This window comes from Muntiacus reevesi, chromosome 21 (assembly GCF_963930625.1).
Source record: "Muntiacus reevesi chromosome 21, mMunRee1.1, whole genome shotgun sequence".
In the NCBI taxonomy this organism is placed as follows: domain Eukaryota; kingdom Metazoa; phylum Chordata; class Mammalia; order Artiodactyla; family Cervidae; genus Muntiacus; species Muntiacus reevesi.
This window is the reverse complement of record NC_089269.1, coordinates 11,627,515-11,651,393: the sequence shown is the minus strand read 5'-3', so window position 1 is coordinate 11,651,393 and position 23,879 is coordinate 11,627,515. Positions and strand designations below refer to the sequence as shown.

The following is a 23,879-nucleotide window of genomic DNA, read 5'->3' as shown; positions in this document are numbered from 1 at the left end:
ACTTTTATGTGCCTAAAATTTAATTAATTTCTTAATAAGACTTAACTTCAGTTGTTTAGATTCTGGGGAATAAGCCGTTGGTGTTATTATTGATTTGGGCCTTGACAATGAATAATAGTAAGATGAACAAAGAACTTACTAATATGTATATATATTTGTAAATGTGTCAGTGCTGCAGAACCCAATTATTCTGTACCTTCTCTCCAAGTATCCTGCTTTATTATGATTGGTATCAATGGTACATATTTTTTTATGTCTGGTTTCATGCTTTAAAAATGGATGCCTAAGAAGCTAATGTAAACAAAGTGTTTTGTTTGTAGTCAGAAATTTCTTTATACATTTACATGTATAAGAAAGCAGGGCATGGCAGAGAGAAGACATGACTAAGCTTTATAGCCTGCCCACTATCAATTTTGGTATCAAGTTAAGAATGGTTTTTATATTTTTAAGTAATTGGAAAATAAGAATAATATTGCAAAATAAGAATAATATTTGGTAATATGCAAACGCAAACATTATATGGAATTCAGATTTTAACATCCATAAAGCTTGATTGGAAGATAACCACACCCATTTGCTTATATTACTGGCTGCTTTCCTGGTATAACAGCAGAATTGAATAGTGGAAACAAGACCATCTGGCCTACAAAGCTTCAAACATTTATTACCTGTTCCTTTACAAAAGACGGGTTGCTGACCACTGTTCTATAGCTTTGGCAATAAGTACAGTTCAAAATGAAACAAATATGTGGGGGCACCTGGAACTTTGGCTTTCTGTATCTCAACTAATTTGTGTTCATTTGCCCGACACCAAATTTAAAATTTTCTGTACTAGTTCTTTTTTTGATCTTCGATCATTTATATTCTCTGAAGGTTTATTAATCCATTATTGTCAAGATAATGGATGCCTTTTGGTGGAGTACTGAGGTGATGTTGATGTACCTTTGAGGAGAAATCTATTGTAGGACAGTGAAAGTAGAAAACCAAAGTTTTGTTTCTGAGATGAATGGGAAGCTGTGAGGTTTTGAACTGGTTCTGTGTAGTTTCATATGTTCCAGTCAGACCGCTTTCTCTTATTTTACCTTTTCTGGAAGGGGATGTCTAGAGTGAGTGATGGAGATTATAGGGGCATTCTGTAAGAGACACCCGTGTATTGTGTCAGAGCTTTCTGCTAAAGCGCACGTGGCAAAACAAGCCCCCAGAGGAGTATGTGAACGCTCATGACTAAACGGAGCGTTCCTTGTCGTCTCATCACCGTAAGTGCGAGCGCTGATAAAAGATGGCCTGACTCCAATTCGGAGTCCTCATACGAGTGTTGTCATTATTGTTCGAACACTGGACTTTTTTATACCTGAATAGTCATTAATATGTATTTCTAAATAGACTTAATATAATTTGTCAGACTCTCAAAACAGAAGGAAACATTCAAAAGAAGCCTTGGTTGCTTATTTGAGAGTTAAGATGTGATGCATTATTATTTTTGTTTCATATTTTGTTTCATATTTTCATATTTCATCTTTTGTTTCATATTTTTCATATTTCATTTCATTTTTAAAAGGTTGTTAGACAAAGACTGTATTTCTATGTTATAGATAGCATTATTTTTAGAGGTATGTCATGTCATAGGCATATGGATTAAAAGATGTTTCAGGTAAATTGTTTTATATGGAATTACACAATGCCCAGGTTTGCTCTGATTCTTTATGTCCAATCTCATCCTTTTCAAACTCACTTCTTTTAAAAATAGAAACCTAGAAATTTCAACTAAACAAGATTTTTCTTCACTAGTGACAGATTTCTTACAGATCAACTTTTAACATGCACACCCACACATAAACACGTATATACATTTGTCCTAGTAGTTTTGTATATTTTAATATGACTTGGAATAGCACACAAGAATGTCAGAATAAGGTACAGTTAAATGAGGTGTATTCCATGAACACAGAGTCTACACTAGAGAAGTTTAAGTATTCATTGCAAGCTATTCTCTTATTTGAAATACCAAGAGAAATCCAATGTGTGTTAATATTATTTATTAGATGATTGTTAATATTAATTCATACACATTGGATTTCTCTTGGTATTTCAGATCACCTGAAGAAGGCTGAATATACGTAAAGAAAAAATATGAACACTCCTTTTTATTTAGGGCCTTAAAGACAGCTACAATAGATATGCTTTGGTTATATTAGATGAAAATTTTATGTGTGCATTTATTTAGAGGCCTCAACTAAAAACTCATTTCTTTTCATCCAAAAAAACCATTTTAGAGAAAGTAGATTCTGGTGTTCATTAATGTTTATATCATATAAGAATTGTGTTCAATTTTATTTTGAACCATTTGGTTCAAAATAAACCATTGGTTATGGTTTTTCAAAGCAGATTGCTGTCTTCTGATACCAAGTTATTACATTTTGCAGGTGTTTGGGTGGTTTCTTACTGTGATATATCCATTTAACCTTAATGGGCATTAACAACACGTATTTTAAGACCATATTAAGTATTCCAAATAATTGTGTCTACAAAGAAGTTCTCAGTAAATTATATTGACTATATAACTAAAATAATTAAAAGTTATTAAATATAAAGGTTTTAGGTTTTTGTGAAATCTATGTGGTAGCTGTTGTGATTACTGTTGTTACTTTTTTTTTCTAGCAGCTTCCTAGCCCCTCTTACATTCTTTAACAGAATATTTCTAAGATAAAGTATGAGGAATAACATAGAAGGTGCACTGTTTTTAAAATTATTATGATGGACATTTTGGACTTCTACTTCTATCTTGACTATGACTCCACCATAGTTCACCTTCAGGGCATTTTTCCTCAATGCACGTTAGTATCTCAAGGGTGATAAGCAAGGCTCTAAAATCAGACTCGCTGCATTTGATCTTAAGCTCTTCATTTATTGATTTTATAACCTCTTTGTGCATCTGTTTCTTCTTCTATAAAATGAAGACAGAGTACCTTCCTTATAGGGTTGTTGAGTATTAAATGAATTATGGCTTGTAAGTGCTTAGAATAGCACCTAAACATAGTAAGTATTCAACTAGTTGGGCTTCTCTGGTGCCTCAGACAGTAAAGTATCTGCCGGCATTGCAGGAGACCCAGCTTCAATCCCTAGGTGGGGAAGATCCCCTGGAAAAGGGAATGGCTACCCATACCAGTTTTCTTGCCTGGAGCATTCCATGGACAGAGGAACCTGGTGGGCTGCAGTCCATAGGGGTCACAAAGAATCAGATACCACTGAGTGACAAATGCTTTCACTTCCCTTTTTTTTTTTCCATTCAACTATTTAGCTCTTATTATACATTCTTAAGATGCCATCTGCGGTGTCCTGGTTGTTTTGGATCTTTGAAACCCTTTTAATTCTAAGGTCAGAATCAGCGTGACAGTATTTTGTTGTTTAGTCTCTAAGTTGTGTCCAACTCTTTTGTGGCCTCATAGACTGTAGCCTGCCAGGCTTCTCTGTCCATGGGATTTTTCAGGCAAGAATAGTGGAGTGGGTTGCCATTTCCTCCAGGGGATCTTCTCGATGAAGGAATCAAATCCTCATCTCCTGCTTGGCAAATAGTCTGACTCTTCACTGCAGAGCCATTGGGGAAGCCCTTGACAGTATTTTAGGATGAAATAAATATTAATAAAATGTTTATTAAAATTAAAGGATTAATTACAATTGAAAACATTATACATAGTGTTATGTTAAATTGAGCATATCATAAACATTAGTGATGTCATTCTTAAAAATTTAAAATTCATAATAAATTCTGGAAATGAAATCCATTCAACTCTTTTAAGTTTAGGAGAGATTATTCAACTCTCATCTGTGTAACATAGATGATAATAAGAACATTAATAACAACTAAAATATATCTGTGTAAAATACTGTTCTAAACATGTTACATTTATGTAGATTAATTCATTGAATCTTTATAGCAACCTATAAGGTGAGTACTATTATCCCTATTGAATAGGTAAAGAAACTGAGTCTAAGAGATTAAAATAACCAGGATTCAGCCCAGAAAGTTTGGCTGTGGAATCTGTGCACTTAACTCTGTTGTAAATAAGTGATAGTTTCGTTATAGCTATTTAGTGCAGCCTTTTTTTTTCCTGATTTAATGTTCATCCTAACAACCATTAAGTACCAAAAGGTGTTGATCATCGCCTCACTCTGCCTCTTTCTGCTCTCCCATGCAAGACTAAAAGCACTGATACTCAAACGGGGCTGCACACTGGAATTACTCGGAGAGCTTTCAGCACCATTGATCCGTAAGATTTAGAGGTTCTAACTTAACTGGTGTGCCATGAGCACTGGAATTTTTTAAAGCTCCTCTAGTGATTCTGATATCTAGCAAAGTTTTAGGTTCATTGATCTAAAGGAAAATGAAATTTGTTTGGACCCGAGAGCACGTCTGAGGGCGTAGGGCCTGGAGGTAAACGGAGACCTTGGCGCATGCATGGTGTCTTGTTGAGGCTTCCTTCCTCTGCAAGCATACAGTGGAGATACTAGGTAACAAGGAATTTGAAAGTTACCCAGGGATTACATTGTATATGTCGTTCTTTTAACTTGTTATTTTAAAAAATCGGTTAAGCTTTCCTATTGCTTTCGTCATGGGGCAATACATGGCCATTGAAAATGTTCAGAAAACATTTGGAAAAAAACAAAATTGCTATAAGTGGGAAAAGGATTGTGCTTTCCTTTCAGGTTATAGTTATTGTTCCACTGAGAAGAGTAGACTGACTTTACTAAACTGTTTAGGAAAATTGATATTTATTTCAAATGTTTATGGTTTATCGTCTCAGAAGGTTAATGCCAAATCCTCAAAAATGTAGTGACGAGCAATGACTCATTTTAGCTCATGTCAAAACAATTCGCTTTTGTAATTTTCCTGTCCCTGGAGAAGCTATTAAACACTAAACAAAAATGCCTCAGAATGAAACTGATTGAATGTTTTAAATTACGTACTTTTGCTTGGCTATTAGCCAGATGTTATTTGGGAAAGCTTACCGCACATAAAGACCTGTGATTTGTGCTGACAATGATCCTACACAGTTTACGCTGCTTAAATATCAGCGGTGTGTATTCTAAAGCTAAATAGTCAAACAAAGCTCAGTCTTTTTGCTTAAATAATTTGCGTAACTCCACTCCCAGACAAGTGATTTTTATCTTTGTTAAACTCTGCGCAGAATATACCTCACAAGTAAAGTACTTTTCTCTACATTATGTTATTGGTAAGTAGCACAGATTCCAAGAAGCCTAAAAATAGTTTTCTGTGTGTGTTATATGTATACAGATATACACATATACATATATATACTTTTTAAAAAGGTTAATATATTTGTTTCTGTGTAAGTAGTATCAAATATCTTGTCCCCAGAGGAGCTCAGTGTAATGTTTTGTTTGTAGTTTACATATGTGTATGTGTGTTGCTGATAATATATGATACCGATGAACAAAACAGACCATTTTCATTAATGTCCTATGGCCTGTCTGCCAATACTATATGAGCTCTCTTAAGAATCAGCATTAAGCTAACTATATCATATTTTTTAGGAACAAGATATTTAATGATAGGCTTGCTTTCACTGACTTCCTAAATAAAGAGGATATTTACAATGTTAGGTGAGACATTTTTAGGAAACATTTTCATCAGTGTGGTTGACCGAGAATTGGTAACCGAGACTTTCTTAGTACCATGTGGCATTTTCTGAATAGGCATTTGGGAGCACGATCTTCTGGCAACCAAAAGTATGGGCCTACTCGTGAAAGTCTGCGGCATGCCCAGCACCTAGGATAGAGTGGGTGCTCAGTAGGTGTTTGTTGAACAGACTTTCTACTCATACCCACCTCTTACATGATTAGAACCAATGTTTCAGGTGTAGCTCCATGAGAGGACATGGAAAAGGTAGTGAAAACTAAGTACCTTCAGAGTGATTCTGTGACAGGGTGATGGACCATCATTCCCAAGGAAATTATCCTCATTCATAAGGATATCTAGCTATTAGCCTATTCTAAGATGGAAAATGGTGTGAAGAGTGGTAATTCAAGCTGCATCTGAAAACTATAGTTTTGATCTAGGGAAAAAACTGGACAGCCAGAAAGGGCTAACAACAAAATGGGAAGGGATTCACACTAAATTAATAGCATGATCTTATTTTTTTATTTAAAATGTAGCATATCCAAATGTTATGTTTTCTGTCATACTAGTTTTCTGTCCTGAAAAAAGGTTTAACAAGAGTTGGAGGTTTCATGTAAGTGCAAAGTGGTAAGCTACCATTCGATCTAGCAATTCCACTCCTGGTTATTTATCCAAAGAAAAAGAAAGCATGAATTCAAAAAGGTATATGGACTCACATATGTTCATTGCAGCATTATTTACAATAGCCAAGATATGGAAGCAGCCTAAGTGTCCATCAATAGATGAATGGATGAAGAAGATGTGGTATATATACACAGTGGAATATTACTCAGCCATAAAATGAAAAAGAATGAAGTCTTGCCATTTGTGACAGTATGGATGGACCTAGAGACTATTACAATAAGTAAAATAAGTCAGACAAAGAAAGATAAATACCGTATGATTTCACTTACACTTACATGTGGAATCTAAAAAACAAAACAAATGAACAAATATAACTAAACAGAAGCAGAGTTACGGATACAGAGGATAGAGGAGAGGGAAGTGGGGGAGGAGAAAAATAGGTGAAATAAGTGAAGGAGATTAAGAGGTATAAACTTTCAGTTACAAAATGAAAGAATCACATATAAAATGTACAATATGGGGAATATAGTCAATAATTACATAATGTCTTTGGTGACAGATGACAACTAGACTTATGTGATCATTTAAAAATATACAGAAATATCAAATTGCTATGTTGTACACCAGGAACTAACATAGTGTTGTAGGTCAGTTATACCTCAAAAACAAAGAAAAACACTTATAGAAAAAGAGACCAGACTGGGGTTACCAGACACTGTGGTGGTGGTAGGGGCGTGGTGTTAGGAGGAGGGGGAATTGGATGCAGAGAGTCAAAAGTTGAGAGAGTTGGACCATAAAGAAGGTTGAGCACTGAAGAATTGATGCTTTTGAATTGTGGTGCTAGAGAAGATAAGAGAATTCATATTCATTGGAAGGACCAATGCTGAAGCTCCAATATTTTGGCCACCTGATGTGAAGAGCTGCCTCATTGAAAAAGACCCTGATGCTGGGAAAGATTGAGGGCAGGAGGAGAAGGGAATGACAGAGGATGAGATGGTTGGATGGCATCACTGACTCAATGAACATGAAGTTTGAGCAAACTCTGGGAGACAGTGAAGGACAGGGAAGCCTAGCGTGCTGCGGTCCCTGGGATTGCAAAGAGTCGGACACAGCTTAGCAACTGAACAAAAATAATCAAAAGATATAAGCTTCCAGTTATTTATCTTGTAAGTACAAAGGATATAATGTACAGCATTACAAATTTAATTAACACTGCTGTATGTTGTATATGAAAGTTAGAGTAAATCCTGAGTTCTCATCACAAGGAAAAAATTTTCCAATTTATTTAATGTCATATTTATATGAAATGATGGATGTTCACTAAAGTGTTAATTACTCAGTTGTTTCTGACTCTTTGTGACCCCATGGACTGTAGCTTGCCAGGCTCTTCTATCAGTGGAATTCTCCAAGCAAAAATATTGCAGTGAGTAGCCATTTCCTTCTCCAGGGCATCTTCCCGACCCAGGGATCGAACCTCGGTCTCCTGCCTTGCAGGCAGATTCTTTACCATCTGAGCCACCAGGGAAACCTAGGATGTTCATTGAACTTACTGTGATTATCATTTCATGATGTAAGTAAGTCAAATCATTATCCTGTACACCTTAAACTTATACAGTACTCTATATGTTAATTATACTTCAGTAAAACTGGGAAGAAAAAAGCATATGACTAAAATGTATGAAATCATAAAGAGTGTGGCAGGGCAAACACACTTGTTTACCCAGCCTAGAATTGTAAGAACTGGAGCCTTGAAGGAAATGCATTTACTCAAAGAGCAGTGCACTAGAGCGCGTGGCCGCCTCGTGGTTAAGAATACAGACAAATGGTCAAACTGCTGGGTTCAGTTCAGCTCCATGTCCGTTTCTAACTCTGTGGCCTTAATCACCTTATCGTCTCAGTCTTTAGTTTCTCCATCTAGAACATGCTGCCGATAATAGCACCGATCTCGTACAGCTGCTACAAGGATTGAAGATTGAGTGACAAGCTCTTAAAGCAGCTGGCATAGAGTAAGGGGGGTGTGTGTGTGTGTGTGTGTGTGTGTGTGTGTGTGTGTGTGTGTGTGTGTGTGTGTGTGTGTACATGTGCTCGTTTTAAAGCATTTGCCATATAGATCAGGTGTGTGTGTGTGTGTGTGTGTGTGTGTGTGTGTGTGTGTGTGTGTGTGTGTGTGTGTGTGTACATGTGCTCGTTTTAAAGCATTTGCCATATAGATCAGGTGGCTTAAAAAAATAAGTAACTTTAGAAGAATTACTTACATTTGAAATCCAAAATTGGCTATTTAGAGTAATTTATTTTTTAAGGTTGCATCCTCACAGGCCCCTAAGAGGTTTCCATAAGAGACAGGAATCTTGGAGCGGTTGGCTGGTTTGATCAGTGACCTGACCCAAAAAGTATTTGTTTCTGTTCTTACTAAAATGCTTCACACAGAAAACCACGCAGCTATTTCCCAGGCTGAAATAATGAGATAAAGATAAAGCTCTCCTTCCTGCTGCTTCATTTGCTCGTACTAATTTGTCCTAAATGAAAAACTCTTCATTTGGTAATAAAAAAGTATGACTTCCAGTAATAGAAACAAGCCCAAGCTAATTGAGTTAAACAAGATCTTTGGCCAGGAAACGTAACTATTGAGATATGCATCTTGTTTTTCCAAGCAAATGCTCCTACTTTGGAATCTGAGTGGGCTTTAATCTGTTTACCTGGCTTGAGTTGCCCAGTTTTCAGACAAGCACTTTGCATTTCTGGCAGCAGTAAGTGTGATGAATGTTTTTGTTATTGTTGCTCTAAATGATAAGTGTGTGGTTTTTATTCTCACTAGAAAGAACGGTCTGTAAGGACCATAGGCCAGATTGTTTAACCATTAGAATGTGCTTATTTTGTTATTTCCATCATTTGCTAGTATTTTTGTTCTAATCTTGGAATAGATCTTTCAGTAGGAAGAGAAAAACATTGTTTTCCAATCAAATATTTATAACCGGTTTAGTAGAACCTGCCTGGTAAAAATGTATTTCGTTTCTGTTAAGGCAGTTTTTTGTTGGCACTGGCATTTTTTCAATGACCAAATTAAAATAGGACCTTTTACAAATATATTGAACATGAGCCTTTAAAATAGGCTATTCCATTAAAATGAGGTCAAAGAACCTTCCGAACATTAATTTTGTTAGTTTGACATCTTCCTGTTCTAACCCTAAGAAGCTTAGAGGTTTCCACACTTTTCCTTTGCCGTTGTTTTAATGACTGCTCCTTACTTCTCAGTCAACCTGAGATTCATGCTTATTTTAACTCCCCATCAGTGTCTGTAGTAACTATCTCTTTCTTGCCTCCCACGCCCACTTGTCTTCCTTGGGACTTGACTCTAGTCATCCTCTCTTGTTTCATCATCTTTCCGTCTTAATTGGCCCCTTTCCTTGAACTTTGCTATTTCTACAAGTGAACAGCCTTTTCCCTTCCCATCCCTGATGAATTTCTTGAAAAATTATCACTATACTCAGTGTGTCTACATCCTAACTATGCTGTGGTTCCTTCAAATCTGGTTTTGGCACCTGCCATTCTGATGAAATTATTCTCAGAGGTCATTGGCGATTTGATCATCAGGTCCAGCAAACTTCACCTCTGCTACTTCTCTCGGACTTCGACTCCTTGAAATTCTTTTCTTTGGCTTCTAAGACACTGGGCTCTTTAAATTCTCTTTCAATATCATAGACTGCTTCTTCTCTATTTTCTGTGATAGCTCATCGCCTTTTCTTATCCTCTGAATGTAGGCATTTGCTAGGACAACCTAGCGCTTCGCATTCCACGCTCCTAGATACTCCAGTCTGCTCAGAGTGTTTCAGTCCGCCTTTCCGTGCTGGAATTCCCACATCTCTGACTTTAGCTGCTGCTTGCCTGAATTCTCTCTGGTCCCATGTGTGCAGTTACCCCTAGATGTCTTCTCAGTTTCTCAAGCGCAGCATCCCAAGGTCAAACTCATCTGCCTCTCCGAATCTTCCAGTTACTGTTATGAGAACCAGTCTTCTTGTTACCAGGCCAATAAGAGTTGCTGAGTTCAGTCATTTCTACTTCTTGCACCTTCAGAATGTGTAGCATATCTCATTTCACAACTTAGAAGTAGTGTTCTTTCATTTTTTTTCCTTTATTGAGGTATACTTTATTAATGTGCACACATTAAACATGCAGGTTACTGAGGTTTTATAGATGCATATACTTGTATAAACACTATCAAAATGTAGAATATGTCAGAGTCTGCCGTAGACCTCCTCTGTGCCACCTTTCCGCTGATAGCCACTTTCTTCCCAGGAAGTAACCACCATTTTGACGTCTATTACCACGGTTTAATTTACTTTCCTGAACTTCATGCAAATTCACTCTCATATTAATGGAAATTCAGCTTCATATAAATGGAACTTATATTTCTACCAGAAATATATATATAAGTTCCAGTTGCTCTACTTCTTCAGCAATGCTTGATATTGTCCTTTTAATTTTAGCCTTTCTGGTAGGACTGTAGTGGTATCATTATAGTTTAGTTTGCATTTCTCTGATGTATTAATAATGTTGAAATTCCTTTTCACATGATTCTTTGGTTATCCAAATAAGTGTCCTTAAGTCTTTTCCTTTTTTATATTCGTTTGCCAGTCTTTTCTTTTTAATTGATTTTTACAAGTTCTTTGTACATGCTGGATGTTATTCTTTTGTTGGTTATATGTATGCAGGTATCTTCTCCGGATCTGTGCTTTGCCTTTCGTAGAGGAATAGTAATTAGCCAAGATGGTGATGGTCAGGCTCTCTCGCCCCACTTCCTGTAAACAATGACTTTGCATGGTTATGTAACAGCTGAGGTCATCCACAGCACTGCGCACACATCGTGATGTAATAGCTTGGCAAATTGCCACCTTTGTTCACGTATACCTAGATTGAACCCACCTGAAACAGCCCTTTCTGGTGCGTCAGCCATTGGTGAATAAAGCATGTCTGCAGTTCCTAGGGCTTCTCTCATTTTCCTCTAGTCTCCCAGCTCGCACCTTGCCTACCATGGGTTCAGCGCTTGACAAGACACCTTTTCATCTGACTATTGTTATATTTAGATTAATTTATTAATTTATAATGAATTGATTGATTTTAATAAAGTCTAATAATTAGTCTTTTATGATTAGTGCTCTTGTGTCCTTTTTAAGAAAATGTTACCCTCTTCAAGATCATGAAGATAAACTGAGGCACAGAGAGGTTAAGTGCTTTGTGCTAAGGTTGGGGCAGACTTGTTAGTTATCTTTGAAACATCAGTTGGCTTTTTTTCCTTCCTGGGCCTATATGGCTGCCCAGCCAGACATTTCTATCTCTCCCTGTATTGAGAAGAGGCTATGTGAGTTTGGATTCGATTAGTGGAATGTGAATAATAGAGATGGTCAACTCCAACTTGAAAGCAAAGTACTTTTCATGTATTTTACCCTCCTTGCCCATCCTCTGCATCCTCCCTGCTCTTTGAGAGAGGCATAGTGGGGTTTCAGCTTTGATCATGCAGAGGAAGACAACATTCTGAATGATCTCGTGGCACTGAGCATACTTAAGTTTATTCAAATAATGTTTTCAATTATTCAATAAAGGTAGCTCAAGTGCCACTTTTTCCATGAAACCTAATCTTGTCCCCTGATTAGCATTCACCTCTTTTTTCTGCCACCTGAATGCTTTTCTGCCCCTGAGGGCAAGGATCATTTTTGTGTTTTAGTGCCTTGAACACGTTAGACACTCAGTAACTGTTTTGAAATTAGTGGGTAAATTAGACAAGTGAATTTTTCAGGATTGGGAAAGGAGTACAACAAGGCTGTATATTGTCACCCTGCTTATTTAATTTGTAGGCAGAGTACATCATGTGAAATGCTTGACTGAATGAAGCTCAAGGTGCAATCAAGATTGCCAAGAGAAATAGCAATAACCTTGGATATGCAGATGATACCACCCTAATGGCAGAAAGCGAAGAGGAACTAAAGAGCCTCTTGATGAAGGTAAAAGAGGAGAGTGAAAAGGCTAGCTTAAAACTCAGCATTCAGAAAACAGAGATCACGGCATCCAATCCCATCACTTCATGGCAAGTAGAAGGGCAAAAAATGGAAATGATGACAGACTTTATTTTCTTGGGCTCCAGAATTACTGCAGGTGGTATCTGCAGCTATGAAATTAAAAGATGCTTGCTCCTTGGAAAAAAAGCTGCGAACAACCTGAAGTGAAGTGAAGTGAAGTTGCTCAGTCATGTCCGACTCTTTGCGACCCCATGGACTGTAGCCTCAAGGCTCCTCCCATGGGATTTTCCAGGCATGAATACTGGAGTGGGCTGCTATTTCCGTCTCCAGAGGAATCTTCCTGACCCAGGGATTGAACCCGGGTCTCATTGTAGGCAGACGCTTTACCATCTGAGCTACCAAAGAAGCCCATGAACAACCTAGACAGCATATTAGAAAACAGAGACATCACTTTGCCCACAAAGGGACATCTAGTCAAAACTATGGTTTTTCCCCTAGTCATATACAGAGGTGAGAGTTGGACCATAAAGAAGACTGAGTGCCGAGGAATTGATGCTTTCGAACTGTAGTGCTGGAGAAGGCTCTTGAGAGTCCCTTGGACAGCGAGGAGATCAAACCAGTTAGTCCTAAAGAAATCAACCCTTAATATTCATTGGAAGGACTGATGCTGAAGCTGAAGCTCCAGTCCTTTGGCCACCTGATGTGAAGAACTCACTGGAAAAGACCCTGATGTTGGGAAGGATTGTGGGCAGGAAGAGAAGGGGGCAGCAGGGGATGAGATGGTTGGATGGCATCATTGACTCAATGAACATGAGTTTGAGCAAGCTCCGAGAGATGGTGAAGGACAGGGAAACCTGATATGCTGCAGTCTATGGGGTCACAAAGAGTCAGACATGACTGAGCAACTAAACAACAAAAAAACTATATATATAATATTAAGAAATGTTGATCTGGTCATTTAATGAGTGTAGCCTCACTGGAAATTTAAGCTGTCTCCACACTGGTTCTATGCCTTCTCTTTGCTGTGGTTCTGACTCAGCAGTTCTGAATCAGTAGTTTTGCTGTGCTGTATCACTTTGACCTTCCATAACCCAGCCTGTATAGCTGGCTGTCCTGATACTAATTGCTGACATAGTGTGACCATGACTTCATTTGACCTTTCAGCAGACAAGACCTTTCTCATTGCTATATAGTGAAAAGAGGTTCACATGGTAGAAGAGATGCTATTTTCTTTTCAAAGCTGATGATTTGACATAGACAACTATGTGACAACTGGCTTCACTCAGGTTCTCTTGGCATCTTAACAGAACATTTAAACCATGTTTGAGATGCCATTGTATTCCTGTTTCTAAATGCTCCCATTGGAGATTCTGATTCAGGATATCTAGGATGAGCCCAGAAGTCTGTACTTTTAAATTGTTTCCCTGTCAACTTTGATGATTACTTACTTAATTTTGGGAACCACTCACAGAGAAAGGTTAAGAACTCAGATACAGGGGTCAGATAGACTTGAGTTATAATTCTCTACAGTTACTAGCAGTAGTGTAACTTTGGGGAAGTTATGTAATGTCCTTAAGCTTCAGTTTGATTATTTGAATATTATGTGGACAATACCAGTCTCTACTTTAAAAGATTGTTATGAGGATTATATGAGATAATGCATTTCTTATACTAAGGACAGTGTTTAACAGTAAACATTAAATAAAATATAACTATTGTTACTATTAGTATTATCACTAATTATTGAGTTCTTTATAAAGAATTTGTATTGTTTTTATATAAAATGTACAAAGTAGAATCTACTGTCTCTACAAAAAAAAAAAAAAAAAGATTCGTGTTATATGTGAGTATGTGTGGTCTTTGATAGAGTTCTTAGTTTCAGGCATTATTTAAAAGAGCATGTAGGATTACTCTGATCCCAGTTACTCATCATGAATAATTTACCGTTAACCACCCCCTGCTGTTTTTTTGTGTATTTTTTTCTTTAAGTACTGAGGGACTATTACTCTGGGGTTGTGTTTGTGCCTGTATAGGGGAGTATTACAAAGAAATGCTTTCCTGGAATGTTTAAGAACTGAACGTTAATGCTATCAAAACTTAGGAGCTCAAAGTTGAGGCTTTGGCTAACAAGTACAGAGTCACCTATTTCAAATTCTGGTCTCTGTTTATAAAATTCTCTATCTGGTCCAACATCAGAGAATGGAGCAGAGATAATCTGACCTAGGGTTTGGTGGTGCTAAAGAATCCACCTGCGATGCAGGAGACCTGAATTCGATCCTTGGGTTGAGAAGATCCCCTGGGCATGGCAACCCACTCCAGTATTCTCGCCTGGAGGATCCCCATGGACAGAGGAGCCTGGCGGGCTACAGTCCATGGGGTCGCAGAGTCAGACACGACTGAGCGACCAAGCACAGCACAGCAACTTCAAGGTGACCTGAGTTCTGGGATGTGTGTTTCATGTCATTGGAGGAGTGATGGGTATGGAATCCTTGGAGCAAGAGGGCGGGACTGGGATTAGTGAGAGTTACAGCACCAAAAGGTTTCCAAGCCACTCCCTTGTACCTTAGTTATTGTTTAAATTTACTCCCCAGGGTATCAGTGAATAATAAGTTAAACTTTGGAGCAGAAACAAGAAGATTTCTTTTTAGGTAAAGCAGAAACTTTCTAGAACAAAAGAATGAGTAGATTTATCTTAACAGTCTTCTTTGCATAAAAAAGTAATGCTATGGCTAAAAGTAGGGTGTTACAAGGGAAATAGACTGTTGACCCTTGAATAACACAGGGTGGGGGGGCACCAACCCTCCAATACAATTTTTAAAAAAAATCCCTCTATAGGTTATAGTCAGCAATTTCTACACGTGCCTCATGCATTATATGCCTTTGATCTATGTGGATTAGTTAGCTCTTATAATAACACTATTGCTATCATTTCTAGTTAGATAATTGAGATTGACTTCTATTTTGCCATGTTCTGATTCTATTTGCATTCAACTACATATTGAATTCTCAAATTGCCTGGAGAATAGGTGATGAGAGTCATGGTCTATGACTCTCACTTTAGTAAACCCTTCACGGAGTTCATTTATCACTGTCAACAAAGAACTGTTGTCATCTGACCAGAACAGATGAGAAAAACTTTAGTTCTTGGGGTAAGACCTGTATTTAGAGCTGAAATTTTAATTAAAAAGAAGGTTGATTAGTTAACAGTTAAAGGCTTCATTTGGGGTTCAGATTACCCTCATTGCTCTCTCAAGCATTAGACTTTCTTAGTTATCCAGAACCTGTGGGATTCTTAATAGAGTTGGTTTATATTTAATTTCTACTCTTTGACTCATATGAACTTAAATCTTGTCTAAAAACCTATCTGGATTTCAGAGGCTTAGAGAGAATTAAAAAGGCTATAAAATTTTAAATAACTTCATCCAGTGAGCATGTTTACCTAAATGTGTCATCAGACTTCTCAGTTTTCTGGTTAGAAAACCGGTTTGGGACAGACTGACTCACACTGTCAACTGATAGAATACAAACACATTCAGAATTCTCCTGGCAAGACCAGTGCAATAAAAACAGACTTCTTTGAGCTTTTAGAGGTGAAGTGTTTCATGTCTCTAATAAATCTTCCTATCACCAAGAGCTTTCAAAATAAACAAATTCATGTCTTTACAGTTGTTACGTGCTAGAGAGGTGCCATAGGCATACTACCGTATCCCTTACCTCTTTGTGGCTCTTAAAGGACACAGTTGTTTTTTTTAATTCAATTTCTATTTTATGTTTGGAAATAGTTGATTTCGGCTGTTAACCAAAAGGTTAGGGGTTCCCTTGTGGCTCAGATGGTAAAGAATCTGCCCCCAATGTGGGAGACCCAGGTTCGATCCCTGGGTGGGGAAGATCCCCTGGAGAAGGAAGGGCATGGATACCCACTCCAGTATTCTTGCCTGGAGAATTTCATGGACAGAGGAGCCTGGCAGACTGCAGTCCTTGGGATCACAAAGAGTTGGACACGACTGGGCGACGAACACTATAGTTGATTTACAGTGATGGGTTAGTTTTAGGTGTACTGCAAAGTGGTTCAGCTATACATATACATACATGCATTCTTTTTCAGATTCCTTTTCCATATAGGTTAATGCAGAATATTTACTAAGAGTTTCTTGTGCTATACAGTAGGTCCCTGTTGATTATGCATTTCATATATATTACTGTATGTATGTTAATCCCTCGCCTTTGCCCTTTGGTAACCACAAATTTGTTTCTGAATTCTGTGAGTCTGTTTGTAAATAAGTTCATTTGTGTCATCTTTTTAGAGTCCACATATAAGTGATATCATGATACTTCTTTGTCTGTCTGACTTACTTAGTATGATAATCTTTAGGTCCATCCATGCTGCTGCAGATGGCATTATTTCATCCTTTTTATGGCTGAGTGATATTCCATTATGTATGTGTACCACATCTTCATCCATCCATCTGACAGTGGACATTTAGGTTGCTTTCCTGTCTTGGCTGTCGTCAACAGTGCTATAGTGAACACTGGAGTGCCTGTATATTTTCAGATTGTGGTTTTCTCCATACATATGGCCAGGAGCAGGATTGCTAGATCACATGGTAGCTCAATTTTAGTTTTCTAAGGAATATCCATACTCTCCTCCACAGTGGCTATGCCAGTTTACATCCTCACCAGCAGTGTAAGAGGGTTCCCTTTTCTCCAGGCCCTTTCTCTGCAGTATTTACTGTTTATAGACTTTCTGATGATGACCATTCTGAACAGTGTGAGGTAATGATACTTCATTATAGTTTTGACTTGCCTTTTTCTCATAATTAGTGATGTTGATCATCTCTTCATGTGCTTTTTGGCCATCTGTATGTCTTTAGAAAAATGTGTGTTTATATCTTCCACTCATTTTTTGATTGGGTTATTTGGTTTGTTTGATTTATTTTTTTGATGTTGAGCTGCATGAGCTGTTTGTATATTTGGAGAGTTAATCCCTTGTCCATTGCTTAATTTGCAAATATTTTCTCCCATTCTCTGGGCTGTCTTTTCATTTTGTTTATGGTTTCTAAAGAAAGTAATTTTTAATAATTTTTAAAAATTTATTTATTTTATTTTTGGCTGTCGTGGGTCTTCATTGCTGCAGGAACTTTTCTCTATTTGTGGAGAGAAGAGGCTATCCTCTGGTTGCGGTGTGCAGGCTTCTCATTGCCGTGGCTTCTCTCGTTGTGGAGCATGGGCTCTAGGGCGCTGGCTTCAGTAGTTGTTGTGGCCTGTGAGCCCTTGAGCATAGGCTCAGTCGTTGCGGCACACAGGCTTAGTTGCTCCATGGCATGTGGGATCTTCCCAGATCAAGGATTGAACCTGTGTCTCCTGCATTGGCAGGCAGATCCTTTACCACTTAGCCACCAGGGAAGCCCCTAAAGGAAGCAATTTTTAAAGGTTATCTGGGAAATATTAGTAGTTAGCCCTTGGACTGATAATTCCTATATGTAAATAAATATTTCATTTGATTCATATTTCACTTCTGATCCACAGATCTCAAATTCTTTGCCCAAATAGTTGTCCTTATTTTTCTTAATTAGCCCTCATGCAAGAAAAGTGGTCTGGAGAAGGAAATGGCAACCGAGTCCAGTATTCTTGCCTGGGAAATCCCATGGACAGAGGAGTCTGGCAGGCTCCAGTCCATGGAGTCTCAAAGGGTCTGGCATGACTTAGCAACTAAACAACAACAACAAGGGAAGTGGTAGTTAGGAAGACTATTTCTGCTCATTTTGCAGATGGATACATCAGCCCAGAACTCGTTTGTTTTTGTTTTGTTTTTTATCAAGTTTGCTCAGGAAAATTGGGACCAAACTCAAAAGATGGCCAGAGACAGGGATATTCTGTAAGTAAGGTTAGCTAAGTAACTCTTTTCAAGGATGAAGGGATGGAACTGGAGTGTTTTCTTGGCAGAGCTCAGGCTACATTCAGAATAAATAGATGCGCCTGTTCCTTTCTGCTTTCCAATTAGTTCTATCTCTGTGCCCTTTATTCACATATTGCTGTAATTAGCCAAGTTTAGGCCAGGCAAAAGGGATTAGCTAGCATATTACACACCCACATCTCTCTTCCTGGGATTTAGGATGGAATGAGATTTATTTTTCCATCAGTTTTAGTTAAATGAGCATGTACTTCTCCAATCCCATTTTACTGTTAAGTCTTTATCAGGAAGTTGTATAGCAACTGGTAACGTGGAATCCATTTCTCAAGAGCCTTACCCTCTTTGGTGTTTGACTTATAGTAGTAGTTTATGGGTGGTGGTGTTAATATTTGTATTACCATATGTTCTTTCCAAATTTGACTCTGAACACGCTTAACACAGTGTTTTGTGGTATGCTGTAGGTTCTCTGACAGATCAACCATGTCAAGTTGAGATTTTTCTTGGACTCAGAATAAAGGGGAATCCCAGGGTAATGGCACATAGGGTGTGTATACCCTGGCCCTAAACTACTCATCTTCAACAAGACTTAACTCCACAGACTCCTCTTCTTCAGTCTTTTTGTGCCTATGGGTATACTTTTCTGCCCGGAATACCATTTCTTCTCTTCTCTGCCGGATAAGAGTCCACTAGGCCTTCAGGCTAATTGCTTCCTGCTGGGATGCTTTCGCATTCTCTCCGTGCAGAACTAATCCATCCCTCAAATGGGATTCTGGAGCACTCTGTGCATGCTTTCATTGCAGCCCACAATTAATTACCTCATCCTACTTAACGTTTTCTACTGAGACCGCAAATACAGCCTCCATATCTTATTCATTACTTTTTCCTAAGTTCCTGGTTCCATGTATAGTGTTCAGTTAAATGAATATCAAATGAGTGGATGAATGGATAATAGATATCCTCATTGTCCCTTTTTTATTTTTCCTTCCGTATAGAACAAAAATCTTTCCCTGGCACCCCCCTTCCCCACCTCCAGCAAATATTCATTTGCCTTTGGACACTTCCCTTTGGTATATCCCCATTGCCTTATTTTCAAGTCTTTGCCCTTTGGTTCAAGAGTGTGATCTGGCATTAAAAGGCCTTCCTTGTAAAATTTTAAGAAAACAACTAACCTATAACTCATGAGAAATATCTATTGTCATTAATAGTTTTATATCTATCATATTGATCACTTAGATCAGTCAAGTTTTATCCACAAGGACCAGGAATGGTTTTGTTCAACCATAAAAAGGAATGAAGTGCTTTTTAGGTGCTACAACATGGATGAAGCTTGAAAACATTATGCTAAGTGAAAGAAGTCAGATACACCGGCTACATATTGTATTCCATTTATGTGAAATGTCCAGAACAGGCAAAACCATAGAGACAGAAAGCATATTAATGGTTTCCAGGGGCAGGGAGGGGAAATGGAGAGTGACTGCTAATGGACACAGGCTTTCATTTTATTGCCAAATAGTAGTCCATTGTGTGCATATACCATAGGTTTGTTGATCATTTATGTTGATAGACATTTGAATAATTTCTGTTCGGGGCTATTTTGAATAATGCTGCTATGAATATTCAAGTTTAAGTTTTTGTGTGGGTATATGTTTTCCTTTCTCTTGAAGAGGAATTTCTCTAGGAGTGGAATTGCTGGGTCATATACTAATGTCATAATTGACTGTTTGAAGAATTGACAGACTATTTTCCAGAGCAGCTTCATCATTTTACATTCCTACAGCAGTATGTGAGGGTTCCAATTTCCCTACATCCTCACTAACACTTATTATGATCTGTCTTTTTTATTATTATCATCCTAGTGGCTATAAAGTATGACTTATATGTGTAACTCTATGGCTGATTCATATCAATGTATGACAAAACCTACTGAAAAATAAAAAAAAATTAAAAAAAAAAATAAAGTATGACTTACTGAAAAAGACAGATCATAGCAAGTGTTAGTGAGGATGTAGGGAAATTGGTCTATCCCTGGGTCAGGAAGATCCCCTGAAGTAGCAAATGGCAGCTCACTCCAGTATTCTTGCCTGGGAAATCCCACAGACAGAGGAGCTGGGTGGGCTACAGTCCACAGGGTCACAAAGAGTTAGATACAACTGAGCACCTAAGCATGCACATTGATTGCAAAAAGTAACATCTCATGGTTTTGATTTACATTTTCCTAATGATTAATGATATTGAACACCTTTTTCTGTTCTTATTGCCCGTTTGTATGTGTTCTATGGAGAACTGGCATTATAGATACTTTGCCAATTTTTAAATCTTTTTTATTGTTGATTTGTTAGAGACTTATTTATTCTGGATACAAACCCTTTATCAGATGTAGGATCTGTAGATATTTTCAATCTTGGGCTGACTTTTCACTTTCTTTATGGAGTCCTTTGAAGACCAAACATTTTAAATTTTGATGATGTTTGTCAAATTTATTTGTTTGTTTTTGGTGTCATATCTAAGAAACCATTGCCTAATCAATGTCACAAAGATTTATACCTCTGTTTTCTTCTAAGAGTTTTACCATTTTAGGTGTTATATTTAGTTGGGTCTCTGATCCATTTTGAGTTAAATTTTGAATATAATGTGAGGTATAGGATCCAACTTTACTCTTTTGCTTGTGACTAGCACTACTCTTTTGTAAAACAGTCTTTTTAAGACTGTTTTTCCCCCCCACTGAATTGTCTTGGCACACTTGCTAAAAATCGGTTGACTGGCAGCATAACAGTTTATTTCTGTACTCTTAATTCTATCCCACTGATCTATTTTCATATCCTTTCACCAGTACCATACTGTCTTGATTATTGTAGCTTTGTAGTAAGTTTTGAAACTGGGAAGTATCAAATATTCAACTTTGCTCTACTTTTTCAATACTGTTTTGGCTATTCTGGGCCCCATGAATTTCCATATGAATTAAGATCAGCATCTCAATTTCTGTAAAATAATCATCTGGGATTTTAATAAGTATTATGTTGTATCTCTAGATCAATTTGGCAAGTATTACTGGCTTAACAGTATTAAGTCTTGATTCACTGACGTGGGATGGATGTCTTCTTGCCATTTACTTAGGGCTTCTTTAGTTTCTGTCAATGTTGTTTTGTAGTTTTCAGAGTTTGTCTTGTACTTCTTTTGTTTATTTCCAAATGCTTTATTTCTTTTTGGTACTATTGTAAATGAAATTGTTTTCTGAATTTCATTTTTAGTTTGCTCACAGCTACTGTGTAGAAATACAGTTGATTTTTGTGTATTTATCTAGCTTGTACTTTACAGTCTTGCTGAGCTTATTATTTATTAGTTCTAGTAGTTTTCTCAGTGGGGTTCTTAGGGTTTAATTGTTACTACTATTATTATCATTGTTATCAGTTTAACAAAAATGTTCCAAGATTGTTCATCTTTCCTAAAAAACATTGATATTATTTGATCTGTGCCTAGATCTAAGTTTTTATATGACCTTGTGGGCTACTTTTGGCTTCCCAGGTGGCATTAGTAGTAAAGCACCCGTCTGCCAATGCAGGAGTTGTGAGAGACGTGAGTTCAACCCCTGGGTCGGGAAGATCCCCTGGAGGAGGGCATGGTAACCCACCCCAGTGTTCTTGCCTGGAGAGTCCCGTGGACAGGGGAGCCTGGTGAGGCACAGTCCATAGGGTCACAAAGAGTCAAACACGACTCAAGCAACTTAGCTGCTGCTGCTGCTAGGTCACTTCAGTTGTGTCCGACTCTGTGCGACCCCATAGACGGCAGCCCACCAGGCTCCCCCATCCCTGGGATTCTCCAGGCAAGAACGCTGGAGTGGGTTGCCATTGCCTTCTCCCATGCATGAAAGTGAAAAGTAAAAAGTGCTCAGTCGTGTCTGACTCCTGGCGACCCCGTGGACTGCAGCCTACCAGGCTCCTCCATCCATGGGATTCTCCAGGCAAGAGTACTGGAGTGGGTTGCGATTGCCTTCTCCCAAGCAACTTAGCAGGGATGCTTTATATGTATATATCATCTGTCTTAGTTTTATAGTTTGAAGAAAACTTTATTCCACCTATAAGCTGTATGAGCATACATTAACACTATTATCTGTTGAGATTTATAGTATTTTTGTAAAACTTAGTTTAGAAAAGAAAAAATTTCCTGTATCATTTTCTCTGAAAGAAGAAAGTGGCCATAGATTACAGTGGCTCCCAGGTTCATAATAGTTTTTATCTCTTATTTTGCTTTATTTCTGATTTTCCAGAAAATTTCTAGGGACAGTTTGGAGTTCATGAATCATGTCCTTTTCCCCTCACAGGCAGTGCCATATCCAGATAAGTAGCATTCCTTGTTTTGGGGACAGCATAAAGAAAGTGTATGTGGGCTTTACTTCTACAATCTGTTACCTTTGATGTGTCTGAGGTCACTTTGTTCACTGCATCGGGCAGATACTACTGCAAATAAGTACAAATTTCACTTAAACTGCCTGAGCTTCTGCTCTTGCATCAAATCCCTGCTCTGTAGCTTTTACAAAATGGCAACCCACTCCAGTATTCTTTCGTGGAGAATCCCATGGACAAAGGAACCTGGCGGGCTACAGTCCATGGGGTCGCAAGACGACACACCTTAGCACCTAAGCCGCCACCATCGCCTGATGGCTCTGAAGCCCTCCCGGGGAGTGCTGACAGTAAATGGGTGTGGTCTGTGGGCCTGACTCTGAAGGGTCATCCCGTGCTGTCCCTGTCCTCACCCCCACTACTCTTCTGTGTTGTCTTGAGCGTCCCATGCAAAGGCTTCTTTTCTTGTGGGTTTTAGTTCTTCATTATGCCAAAAAAAAAAAAAGAAAAAAAATGCAAAGTTACTAATGAGTAACTTGTTTCTGAAAGAAAGTTGGAATTAACCTACATCTGAATTTATTGAGAGTCAATTGACCGGGCAATGTATGGTAGCAAATAAAAGCAAAAAGAATACTATCTAAAGCCTGGCCAAATGAATTGCATCTCTAGAATGAAATAATATGCAGCCACTTATTTTTTAAGGTAGAAAGATCTCTTTTATGAATTACTTATGATATATGCTTACAGTAAATTTTTAGAAATATACACGGAAACCTATTAGCTCCAGTTTACTTTTGGGGAGTCGGAAGTGAGGAAAAGTCAGAGAAAGGTTAATTTTCATTTTACTTTTATAAATCTTCACTTTATACTTAATTTTTATTTTGTGCTTTTCTGTTGATTTAAATTTTCTAACTACATTCTTGTCTTATTGTTTGTTCACTTCTGTGTCATTTCTAACACATAAAGAAGTGGGGATGATAATATGATGAACCCCTTTGGGCCCCTCTTACAGCTTCAGTCACTAACTCTTGGCCAGTCTTGTTTCTTCTGTATCACCCTACTGAAGGGTAGCAGAATATGCCACCAAAAATATATCTCCTTAGTATAAGAAATGTTTTGAGCTGACTGTTTAAATAAACAGCAGGTATAGGAAAAGTTCTGAAAACAAGAGTAGAGTTACTCTTCTGTAAGGGAAATTTACGTTTATGAAGGAAATCTCTGTGTAAGGGTATCTCCAGAGAAGGATGACTAAATCATAAGAGAAGCTTATCAGCAAAGAAGGCACCAACTTAAATCTGAATAACAACCATACACAAGCTTTTTCTGGTAACTTCCCAAAACTGGCTACCCTTTTCCTC

At 37.9% G+C, this 23,879-nt stretch overlaps 2 protein-coding genes across 4 annotated transcripts in view; one reads left to right on the top strand and one right to left on the bottom strand.

Annotated features, from left to right (window-relative positions):
• CMSS1 (cms1 ribosomal small subunit homolog) overlaps positions 1-23,879 on the top strand; it is a 370,073-nt gene that overhangs the window by 75,001 nt on the left and 271,193 nt on the right. The gene's annotated exons all lie outside the window — the stretch shown is intronic.
• FILIP1L (filamin A interacting protein 1 like) overlaps positions 1-23,879 on the bottom strand; it is a 297,980-nt gene that overhangs the window by 68,309 nt on the left and 205,792 nt on the right. The window lies entirely within an intron of this gene.